This window comes from Oryctolagus cuniculus, chromosome 16 (genome assembly GCF_964237555.1).
Source record: "Oryctolagus cuniculus chromosome 16, mOryCun1.1, whole genome shotgun sequence".
In the NCBI taxonomy this organism is placed as follows: domain Eukaryota; kingdom Metazoa; phylum Chordata; class Mammalia; order Lagomorpha; family Leporidae; genus Oryctolagus; species Oryctolagus cuniculus.
In genome coordinates, this window is record NC_091447.1 from 48,085,178 (window position 1) to 48,096,012 (window position 10,835).

General features: G+C 42.8%; 1 protein-coding gene across 5 annotated transcripts in view; it reads right to left on the bottom strand.

Annotated features, from left to right (window-relative positions):
* Positions 1-10,809, bottom strand: part of DMTF1 (cyclin D binding myb like transcription factor 1) — a 47,323-nt gene extending 36,514 nt beyond the window's left edge. For 2 of the 5 annotated variants that reach the window (XM_017344332.3, XM_002713840.5), the window contains exon 1: positions 10,628-10,809. The gene's annotated coding sequence lies outside the window, so the exon portion shown is untranslated. Of the gene's footprint in view, positions 1-8,815; positions 8,956-10,627 lie in introns of all 5 variants that reach the window. The other 3 variants (XM_070059436.1, XM_008261799.4, XM_070059437.1) reach the window with 3 other exon arrangements.
* Between the last annotated feature and the right edge of the window lie 26 nt (positions 10,810-10,835).

Below are 10,835 nucleotides of genomic sequence, written 5' to 3' on the forward strand. Positions count from 1 at the left end.
GATGACCTGGTTATGTATGTCAACTATGCCATCTTACATGTTACAAATAACTATAGTTTCTTTATAATTTTTATCAACTTCTTTTTAATGCTACATTTCCTCTTAAAGCATTAAAAAGTATACATTATTTATTCACTCAGAAATCATTTTGAGGTGAACAACCCTACTAGGGATCTGTGGAAAACAAGCTTTATAAACAATCAGGCACGAAAAGGTATATTACAACCAAGTTCTTGAATATGATGTGAAATCTTAAGAAATTTGAAATGACTACATTTTCAAAGGCTTCTTTCAATGGGTTTCTCATTGTCAGGGCAAAGTTCAACCAAAGAACTGAAAAAGTATAGGTTTTGAGGTTCCTAAGGGATGTTTCAACAAAAATGATTAAAGTTTCCATTTTTGCAACATCCCTCCACACCACTCCAGGGTAGTTCAATACTGAGAACTGCTGCATATATATAAATCTGCAATGGAAAAGGTATACATCTTGCCAGAAAAACCTCAAGTTAGATATCAGATTTCATACTTCTCTCATTTCTGAATTTACTACATTAAAAAATAAAGCTGGTTAGTAATATCTACTGCAAAACATGGGGAAATGTAAAAGATTAAAATCCATAAACAAAAATGAGCATGCATTTTCATTCTCTTGCATAGCTCCCTTTGATTTTATCCTTTACTGTGTGAGGCTACAGTTTATGTGCAAATTTATATACTGCTTTTTAGAGTCGACTCACATTGAAAAGTATTAAGGAAATCACCTTAGACATTTAATACAAGACTTTTGTATCATGCTGCATTGAACGTTGACAATATTCATAAATCCCTATTGCTGGGCATTTTTGTTGCCCCCAATTTTAAATTTTCTTAAAGAAATTAAGCATTGTTGCATATTGGCAAAGATGCTGCCTGCAATGGTGGCATCCCATATAGGTGCCAGTTCGAGTCCTGGCTGCTCCACTTCTAATCTGGCTCCCTGCTAATGGCCTGGGAAAGCAGCAGCAGATGGCTCAAGTGCTTGGACCCCTGTACCCATGTGGGAGACCCAGAAGTTTTTCTTGGCTCATGCCTTCAGACTGGTCCAGCTACAGCAGCTGTAGAAATTTGGGGAGTGAACTAGAGGATGCTGACCTGAAAAGAAATTTTCAAGCAAAAAACAAAACACCTGTTCATCTGATAGGTGCAAAATGGTTACTCGCTTGGCATTATCATGAGGACCTAAAATCTAACATTTTGGAAAAAAGAAAAACTAAAGGTAGATTTGAAAAGATATGCTGATATTCTTTATTTTTTTAAAAATTTTTTTGACAGGTAGAGTGGACAGTGAGAGACACAGAAAGAAAGGTCTTCCTTTTCCGTTAGTTTACCCCCCCAATGGCTGCTGCAGCCGGTGCACCGTGCTGATCTGAAGCCAGGAGCTTCTCCTGGTCTCCCATGCAGGTGCAGGGTCCAAGGACTTGGGTCATCCTCCACTGCAGTCCCAGGCCATAGCAGAGAGCTAGCAGGAAGAGGAGCGACCAGGACTAGAACCTGGGGTGCCGCCACCGCAGGCGGAGGATTAGCCTATTGAGCCACGGCGTCGGCCGATATTCTAAGTATAACGGAAAAGGGGTCTGAAGAAGTTAGATGAAAGAAACCATTTCATCCAGGACAACTTACATTCATTAGAGGTGATCTCATGAAATGTACAGCTTTAAGTCAGCAATCTGGGCTCCTTTTACAAGTTCTGAAACCCTAGTGAGAGTTTGGTAAATAATTCTACATTGCTTTGCAAATTAAACACAGAACTGTATGATTAGTGGCTATTTTTACACTGTCAACCACAAAACGATGATACACTACTGCGGAGAACAGCACAGTCCCTATGCTGGACCTGATTTGGCCTGCTGGAAGGGAAAAAGGCAACCAGAATGGCAAAGGCTTTTGAGCATGAGGGAAGGTGAGCACAGGGACAGATACTAAAAGGCCTCAACATTCATGGAGGATTTTTTTTTTTTTTTTTTTTTTTTTGACAGGCAGAGTGGACAGTGAGAGAGAGAGAGAGACAAAGGTCTTCCTTTGCCGTTGGTTCACCCTCCAATGGCCGCCGCGGCCGGCGTACCACGCTGATCTGGCAGGAGCCAGGTGCTTCTCCTGGTCTCCCATGGGGTGCAGGGCCCAAGCACCTGGGCCATCCTCCACTGCACTCCTGGCCACAGCAGAGAGCTGGCCTGGAAGAGGGGCAACTGGGACAGAATCCGGCGCCCCGACCGGGACTAGAACCCGGTGTGCCGGCGCCGCTAGGCGGAGGATTAGCCTAGGGAGCCGCGGCGCCGGCCCTCATGGAGGATTTTAAACGGTGGAATACAAATTACGTTGTTAACAGAACACTCAGACTGCTGTACATATAATGTGTAAGGGACTATAATGTGTAAGGGACTAAGACATAAATATCTGAGGTCTAAGACATCTCTTATAGTTTAGAAAAGTGGAAGCAAAGAGGCTGGACAGAGGTTGGAATTTGGAGGCAGGACTTGAATGAAGATATGATAGTGACTGTGTGCAGAACCTGTTTCAAGATGATTCCTTAGGGCTGGCACTGTGGCACAGCGGGTTAACGCCCTGGCCTGAAGTCCCATATGGGTGGCTGCTCCACCTTCTGTCCAGCTCTCTGCTGTGGCCTGGGAAAGCAGAAGATGGCCCAAATCCTGGGGCCCCTGCACCCGCGTGGGAGACCTGGAGGAAGCACCTGGCTCCCGGCTTCCGACTGGCATAGCTCCGGCTGTTGCGGCGAACTGGGGAGTGAAACCATCAGAGGGAAGACCTCTCTTTCTCTCTCTGCCGCTTCTCTCCTCTGTGTAACTTTGACTTGCAAGTAAAATAAATCAATCTTAAAAAAAAAAAAAATGATGATGCCTCATCTCTGGGCTTGAATAGCTGACAAAGTTTTGAGGCACTTAAATCAAGGTATAAATTTAATGTAAAAATTAATACCAATATCAGTAATGAAATATAAGATACAGGCAACTGAATGAAGATGTCAAGTTGATAGACACGAGTTGATCTCAACAGATCAGTATTAGATCTATACTTGAGTTAATGGCATACAAATTATTTTGAAAGAATATCTAGAGATTACAGAAGACAGCCTGGATTATTTTTAGTACTTTCAGACGTCAAGAGGAAAACAAAGGAAACTAAGGAGGACTAGCTAATGTTATATAGGAAGGAAACTAAGTGTTAACTGAAAAATCTGAGTGTTTTTCGTGAGCATTAAGTAGTCAACTGCATCAAAAGCTGATAGTATGATGTGGCACAATAGAAAACAACTGGCATGACCTTAGGAAGTTTTCATATAGGGGATAGAAGCTCTACTGGCATACACAGAATTGTTGGAAAAATCCACAGGTGCTTCTTTCAAAAGCTTTAGTTTTGAAACTGTGTAGAATGAGAGATCAAGTGGGGCCAAGACATTTGTTACTTGGAAGACTACATCTGATGTTAGACTGAGAAATGTTCAGGAATAAATCAGCTTATAAGAATAGGAACAACTTCTTGAACTCTTCCCCACTTGTTTATCAGGGAAATGTAATGAAGCCCTCCAACTCTGCCAACAAATTTCTGGTGTAAATAAATAAAACAGCCCATTTTGATTTTGGCTTCCTCCTTTGTAATAGGTTGTTTATATGCACCATTAACACTAAAAATGAAAAGACAAAATGGAAGAAAAATAAATTTTAATAGCCATTTTAATTGGAGAAGTGGTATTTTACCATGTCCCATCATTTGATGAGTATCTTTAAATAGCAATAAAATCCCAACAAATTTAAGAAAAGATTCCTGAAATGTGGCACAACACCAACTTATAATGGAGCTTGTATATTTATATTAAAAATACATTTTGTTTTCATTAATAACTCCCAATGAACAAAATGATCCTATTTAATAACCTAGAATAAAAAGGGACAAGTATAATGAAATAACTCTTGGACCTATTTTTTAATATGGTTTAAATAAAGAAATGAGTCATTCATGATACTCTCCATTCTAGCACTGATGTAAAGTTCTTTTTCAACAGATTAGCTTAGGTGGTATTTCCATCCACTGAGCCAATATATTGTCCTGACTTTCTGGGTAACTAAGTGCTGAATAACCTCTAAAAACAAAATAAAGAAGTTGCATTTCTTGATACTTTGGGGGGGGGGCCTTAATTGTATAACCAGATTCTTATCTTTTCCCAAGCAGAACACTAGCACAAATGTAGAACAGATACTATTAGTGATGATAAGGAGAATCACAGGATCTAGCATGTGCAGATCCTAACTGCTTCAGGGTCATGATACTAAACTGGAAGACTGGATGAGACTATATGGTATGAAAAAAATTCAGTGCTGTAAGATTTTCTTATAATGGGAAACCTAGCAAACTACAGAATGTTTTTCACAGTTTTACTGGGTGAATTAAAGGTTGACAAACAACTGGCTAACAGGTAGTCTCTGACATAATTCAACTAATAAGACAATAAGGACATATGGAATTTTCAGATGTATTTTCTAACAAAGTAAGAAAAATTATCTATACCCGATATTCTTGTGATTACCTCCCAACCTTTTACCTATATTTTTAAACACTGAGATCACACTATTATCTCTTATAAATTTAATTTATAAATTTATAAATAAAGTTCTCACTATAAGAAGCATTTTCCAATCCACTTGGTCCACATATTCAGTGGGTCATAGCATTTATTTAACAACTAATTATTTATACATTTTGTTGAGGTTATACTACTGAAAACATTGCACACTGATCAATATACCTGCCACTGCACATAAGCAATGCCTTAATAATGTATATGAAAGAATTTGAAAGATCTGTTAAGGTATTTTTATTCTGAAAGAATCAAAGTCTGCTAAACAGAAAATCTTAGTGGTAAGTAACTGACAACAATTCTTATTTGCTGAACATGGGTGGTGAAGTGAATTAGCCATCTCCTGAGATGCCAGCATCTTGTACCACCACCAGTTCAAGTCCTGGCTGCTCCACTTCTGATTCAGTTCCCTCCCTGCTAATGCACCTGGGAAAGCAGCAGAAGATGGCCAAAGTACTTGAGCCTTTGCCACCCACATGGCAGACTGAGATGGAGCTACTGGCTCCTGGCTCCAGCCTGGCCCAGTAGTGGCTATTGTGGCCATTTGGGGACTGAACCAGTGGACAGATCTCTTTTCTCTTTATCTCTCTGTAACTGAAGGAAGGAAGGCAGGGAGGGAGGGAAAAAAAGCAGACAAGGCCAGAGTTAACATCATTAAGACTACCAATTTTATTCAAAGTTAAGAAAACGGAGACTTCACACTTGAGGCAGAATGCTTTGGACTATGGTTCCAGGTTCCTGGGGATTTGGGCCTCTGTAAACTTTGTGAAGAAATAGTGCTATAAATGAACATAAAACAAGAAGAATTAAAGTACTTAACTAATGTTTATTATTGCTTGGTTTCAATATGATAAAATATGACCATAAAACGTCAATAAAATTAATGATATATCCTAAAAGGCTTACTGCTTAAAATGTAGGCTTCAATTATCTACTGAAAACATCACTATTATTTGAGTAAAGATAATTACTTAGTAAGGTGAGTCATTTTAAGGCACAGAATTTCATTCCTGGTTTGGCAATAAAGTCATATTGCTTATTGAAAGGTTTACTTTTCACCCAGTCTGTGATTATGAATTCTATCCATTCTAAATAGTACTTCTATGTAAGGCACCACCAAAAACTCTTAAGATCACAATCGCCTAATTTACAATGAATTAAAAAAAAATTTTAAAAATTTGAAAGGCAGACACACACACATGCACAGGTCTTTCATCTGCTGCTTCATTCTCAGGTGCCTGTTAACAGACTAGAGTAGGCCAGGCTAAAACCAGGAACCTGGAACCCTACCTGGGTCCCTCTATGTGGGTGACACAGACCCAAGTGATTGGGTAATCATCACAATACCTCCCATCCCAGATATACATCAGCAGGAAGCTGGAACTGAAGGAGACAAGACTCAAACCCAGGAACTCTGATATGGAATGCAGTGTCCCAAGTGGCAGCTTAAGCCACCACACCAAATGCAGACTTCTGAAGTTAATTTTAAAGCCTACTTCTATGGCAGATTCCAAAAAACACACAGGAGTAGGCATTTGGTCCAGCTAGGACACTCACTCCCATCATTACTGTTTCCAGTTTCCTACAAAGGTGAATCCTGGGTGTCAAGTGGTTGGGTCCCTGCCACCTATTTGGGAGGCCTAAATTCAGTTTCTAAATCAGTTTAGCTTGACTCATGCAGCAGATGTGTGCCCTGTGTTTGCCTGTCACTCAAAAATACTAAAATTTTTTAAATAAAAAAATACACAAGGCAGTAAATAAACAGAGTATTTCTTTTGCTGATGGTAAACAAACAATTAGCTTTGACTAGTGCTTGGAATAATCTAACATAGTACATAATCAAAAAGCCATCTTAAAAAACAAGACTTAGAAAAACAAAAATATTGTTCATAAAGAGCCTTCTAGTGCATTCTTTAAAATTTCTACTTATTTGAAAGGTAGACAAACAGATCTCCCATCCCTCTGTTTACTCCCCGAACACCTGCAATAGCCAGGATAGGGCCAAGACAAAGTCAGGAGCCAGAACTCAAGTACTTGAGACATCACTTGCTGCCTCCCAAGGTGTGCATTAGCAGGAAGGCTGAATCTGGACTGGAGCCAGGACTCACAACCAGGCACTCTGATACGGGATATGGGTTTCTGAAGTGACATCTTAATAGCCATACCAAACACCTACCCACAGGGTGTTTTCTCCCAGTAACTTATTTCTAGCATTCAGTCATGAGATGGGCTCTTTCCATAAACTTGGAAAAAAAAAAAAAAAAAAAAAAAAAAAAAAAAAAAAACAACCAGACATGATAAACAGGTTCCTCTTTATTTGTACTTTTATGGAACAAAGTAATCAAAACCCATTTACAATTTCTACTGCAAAACTTCTCTTCACAAACTACCACAGAGACAAAGGGAGAAATAATGTGAAAGCAAACAAGTATCACACACCTTTAATAATGTATTCTGTATTTCACACTTGGCCACTAAGTTTATCACTTTCTCAGATCTTAAAATTACTTAAGAAATAGAAAAACCTTTTAGAATTGAAACTGTAAAGCATTTCAAAGTGTACCTCGTCTGAGGGAATTTTTCTTTTCTTAATAGAAAGCAATGCTGAAAGTGATGGTAAAAGACTACTAGAAAATTCATTTTGAGAAGGCAGGGTAACATCTCTGTCAAACAGGCTATGTGGAATGTGCTGTTCTAAAGTTTTGATCTCTGCAACAGAGATATGTATGTGTGTTTTTATTTTCAAGACTAATCTATTTGAAAGGCAGAGACACACACACACACACACAGACAGATGTCTTCCATACGCTGGTTAACTCTCCAAATGGTCAAATTCATCAGGCCTGGTCCAGGAGCCCAGAATGCCACCCTAGGCTTCCATGTAGATGGCAGGGGCCCAAGTACTCTGCTGTTTTTTCCAGGTGCATGAGCAGGGAGCTGGATCAGAAGCAGAGCAGCATGCATTCAGATCACTAGCCCCAATATGATTTAGAACTTAAATACTTTAATTTTTTTATTTTTTGACAGGCAGTGGACAGTGAGAGAGTGAGAGTGAGAGAGTGAGAGAGAGAGAGAGAGAGAGAGAGAGAGAAAGGTCTTCCTTTACCGTTGGTTCACCCTCCAATGGCCGCCGTGGCCGGTGTGTTGCTGATCAGATGGCAGGAGCTAGGTGCTTCTCCTGGTCTCCCAGGGGGTGCAGGGCCCAAGCACTTGGGCCATCCTCCACTGCACTCCCTGGCCACAGCAGAGAGCTGGCCTGGAAGAGGGGCAACCGGGACAGAATCCGGCGCCCCGACCAGGACTAGAACCTGGTGTGCCGGCGCCGCAAGGCGGAGGAGGATTAGCCTAGTGAGCCGCAGCGCCGGCCAAGAACTTCAACACTTTCAAAAACTGTTTAAACTGTGTGTTCATTTGTGGTTTTTAAAAATACTATTTTTTTAGTTAACATTTTAAATTTACATAGTCAAAGACTATTGGAGCCACCAAATAAAGAGCTCAACAAATAAAAAGTGAAAAGTCAAAAACATTTTTAAGCTCCTTCAACATTAACATCAGACTGGATTCTTAGGGATATTTGTTTTATATTCTATCTTCACAGCTGTTAGTTTAAGCCTATGTACTTATTGGAGCATAATGAAAACAATTGTTCAATGATGTTATTTTCAGAACATGAACATCATTTTAAAAAAGTCTGTAGCTGTTGGGCAAATAAATGAAGCTAAAAAAACAAAAAGAAGCATCAAGTGAGTAAGGGTAGTATTCTGTTCTTTAAATACTACATGGTGCTTTCTAACCAACCTTATTAAATATACTCAAAATACACTCAGCTTCCGCCTCTTAAAAGTAATCTTAGAACAGAATGATAACCTTTCTCCATCCAAAAAATAATTTAAAAAATAAGAAGGGGGGGGGGGTTTAACCTGGAAATAGAACTTAAAGCAAACAACCACTAAAGAGGACACCTGCTTCTTTTGATATGGTTTTCCTATCGGCAACCATTTCCCAGTCATGCTCTGCTTTCAAACTCTCAAATGCTAACTTCAAAACTTTGTGCTTTCTTCCTCTCAAAATATTTCTAAATCCTGAGCACTAAGTGCAAAATGCTTGGACAATACATATTTATTCATGCAAATGCTAAAAATGTGGACTTAAATCCTTAAGAAGTACAGAATGCCCAGTACTTACTGATTAAATGTTGCTGAAGACAAGGCAATAGCATTTTGGCTGCACCATCTAGCTCAACTGCAATCAATTAAAGATATTCACGCAGAATATGCAGGTTCTAGATCAGTCCCAAAAAGCATATTTTGGGATGAGCCTATCAACTAAAATAGTGGGAAAAAAATTAGCTTGTTTGGTGGCACACAAAACACCCAATATATGGAAATTAAAAATCATTAAATATCACAAATAATGGAAAGTGTTTTCTTCATTCATAACTGTAACAAGTTTTTTTCCCCCTCCAAACACAGGCTGTTTTTTGTGCTTTGTGACTGGAGGAAAAAACCCTAAGTCTCACATCAAGCTGTATTCTCTTAGCTGGACAATTTTTGTAATGTTAGAGAATGTAATTTTAACCTCCTACTTTTTTCCTAAGCACTAAATTTCTAAATCTTAAATATACTAAGTCTTCTCACGACTACACCATCGTAGCAAAAAGCTAAGATTCTGGTGTACCACCATGGCCGTCTTTCAAGTGGTGGTCAAGGTCTAAAACCAACAACCTTCACACACAAACTTCCATCAGCTTACAGAAAGAAATTCGATGTAACTGAAGCATACGAAGGCTCTCAGCTGAAAAACAAAGACGGGTTTTTATGTCTGTAGAACTTTCTACATAGAGAGAAAAATATTTTCCTAACTTGGACTGGAACTCACAAGCTTCAAGCAAGACTGTCCCCTACGAACTGAATAGAGTTCCAAATGGCACTGGTTTTGAGCTTAAGACACACGAGCAGAAAGGAACCCCGGAGAATCCAGCGTCCCCTGCAGCCACCCAGGCGTCCCAGCACGCGCGGCCTCGCCTCCGGCCGGGGAGAGGGGCGAGGCCAGGCCGACACCTGAAGGGGGCGTCGCCCCTGCCTCCCCAGGCGAGCCTTTCTGTCACCAAAACGCAGCCCCCGACAGCCCCCCGCGCCGGGCCGCGCCGGGCACGGAGGCAAACCCGCACCCGCGTCCCCGCGGAGGTCCGCACCACGACGCCCCCGTCCACAGGCCCGAGCGGACTGGCGGTGCTCTCTTCTCTCTTAAACTTCCTGGGAGCCCGGCACCCTCCCCGCACCGCAGCCCGCGCCGCTCTCCTCAGAGACTCGGCTGACAGGAACCCGCGGCCCCGGGTCTCCGGTCTGGACCGCCAACCACCGAGCCAGGCGGAACCCCCAAGGCGAAAACAGTGCAAGATGCCCACAAAAAATAAAAGGGGGAAAAAAACAAAAAAAAATAAATAAAAAATAAAAAAGGGAGGGGGGGTTACGGCGAGACCTGCCCCCACCCCCTCATCCCTGCCCAAGCCCACCGCTCCGCCTCCGCACCCCAGAACCAAACCGGAAAAGGCAACAAAGAAACAAGAAAGGACCACCTCGGGAAAACCAGCGAGGCTCGCTGCCCGTGCCCGCTCCCCGGCCCAATTCTGCCCCCGAGCTCCCGGCCCACCCCACCCCCCAGGGGTCCCGGCGCCATTTAGCTCTTCCGAACCCGCCGCCATTTTCCGCCCCCGCCGGATCGCAGCCGTGTCGCGGCGGCCACTCGTCCCCCTGCTCTGTAGCTCGAGCCGCCACCGCCGCCGGCCGGGCCCCGAGAGGGAGGCTCCGGCCTGAGCGTGCGGAGACGGCAGCTTTCGCGTCACCAAGGCCCGGCTCCGACCCCGCCCGCGGTGCCTGGGCGCCCGCAGCTTGCGCCGGCCGACGGCAGCGAGCGGGCAGCAAGGGGGCCGGACAGGCTCCGCTGGGCGGAGCGGCCCTGGCGGCGGTTGGGACCTGAAGGTTCCATCGCACTTACTTCCTGTTTTGGGTCCGGGCACTTTGGAAGAACCAGGATGGAGGCTCCAAAAAATACCAGGATGGAGGAAGCAGCCACGGGCGAGAGTGGCTGCAGCTGGAGTGAGCGAGCGCGACGAGCCACCGGAAACGGAGCTACGGCCGCGCCCCGCCCCCGGCCCCCGCCTGTTCCCCCTGCCCCCCGCCTCTCCCGAGGGGCGGCCCCGCGC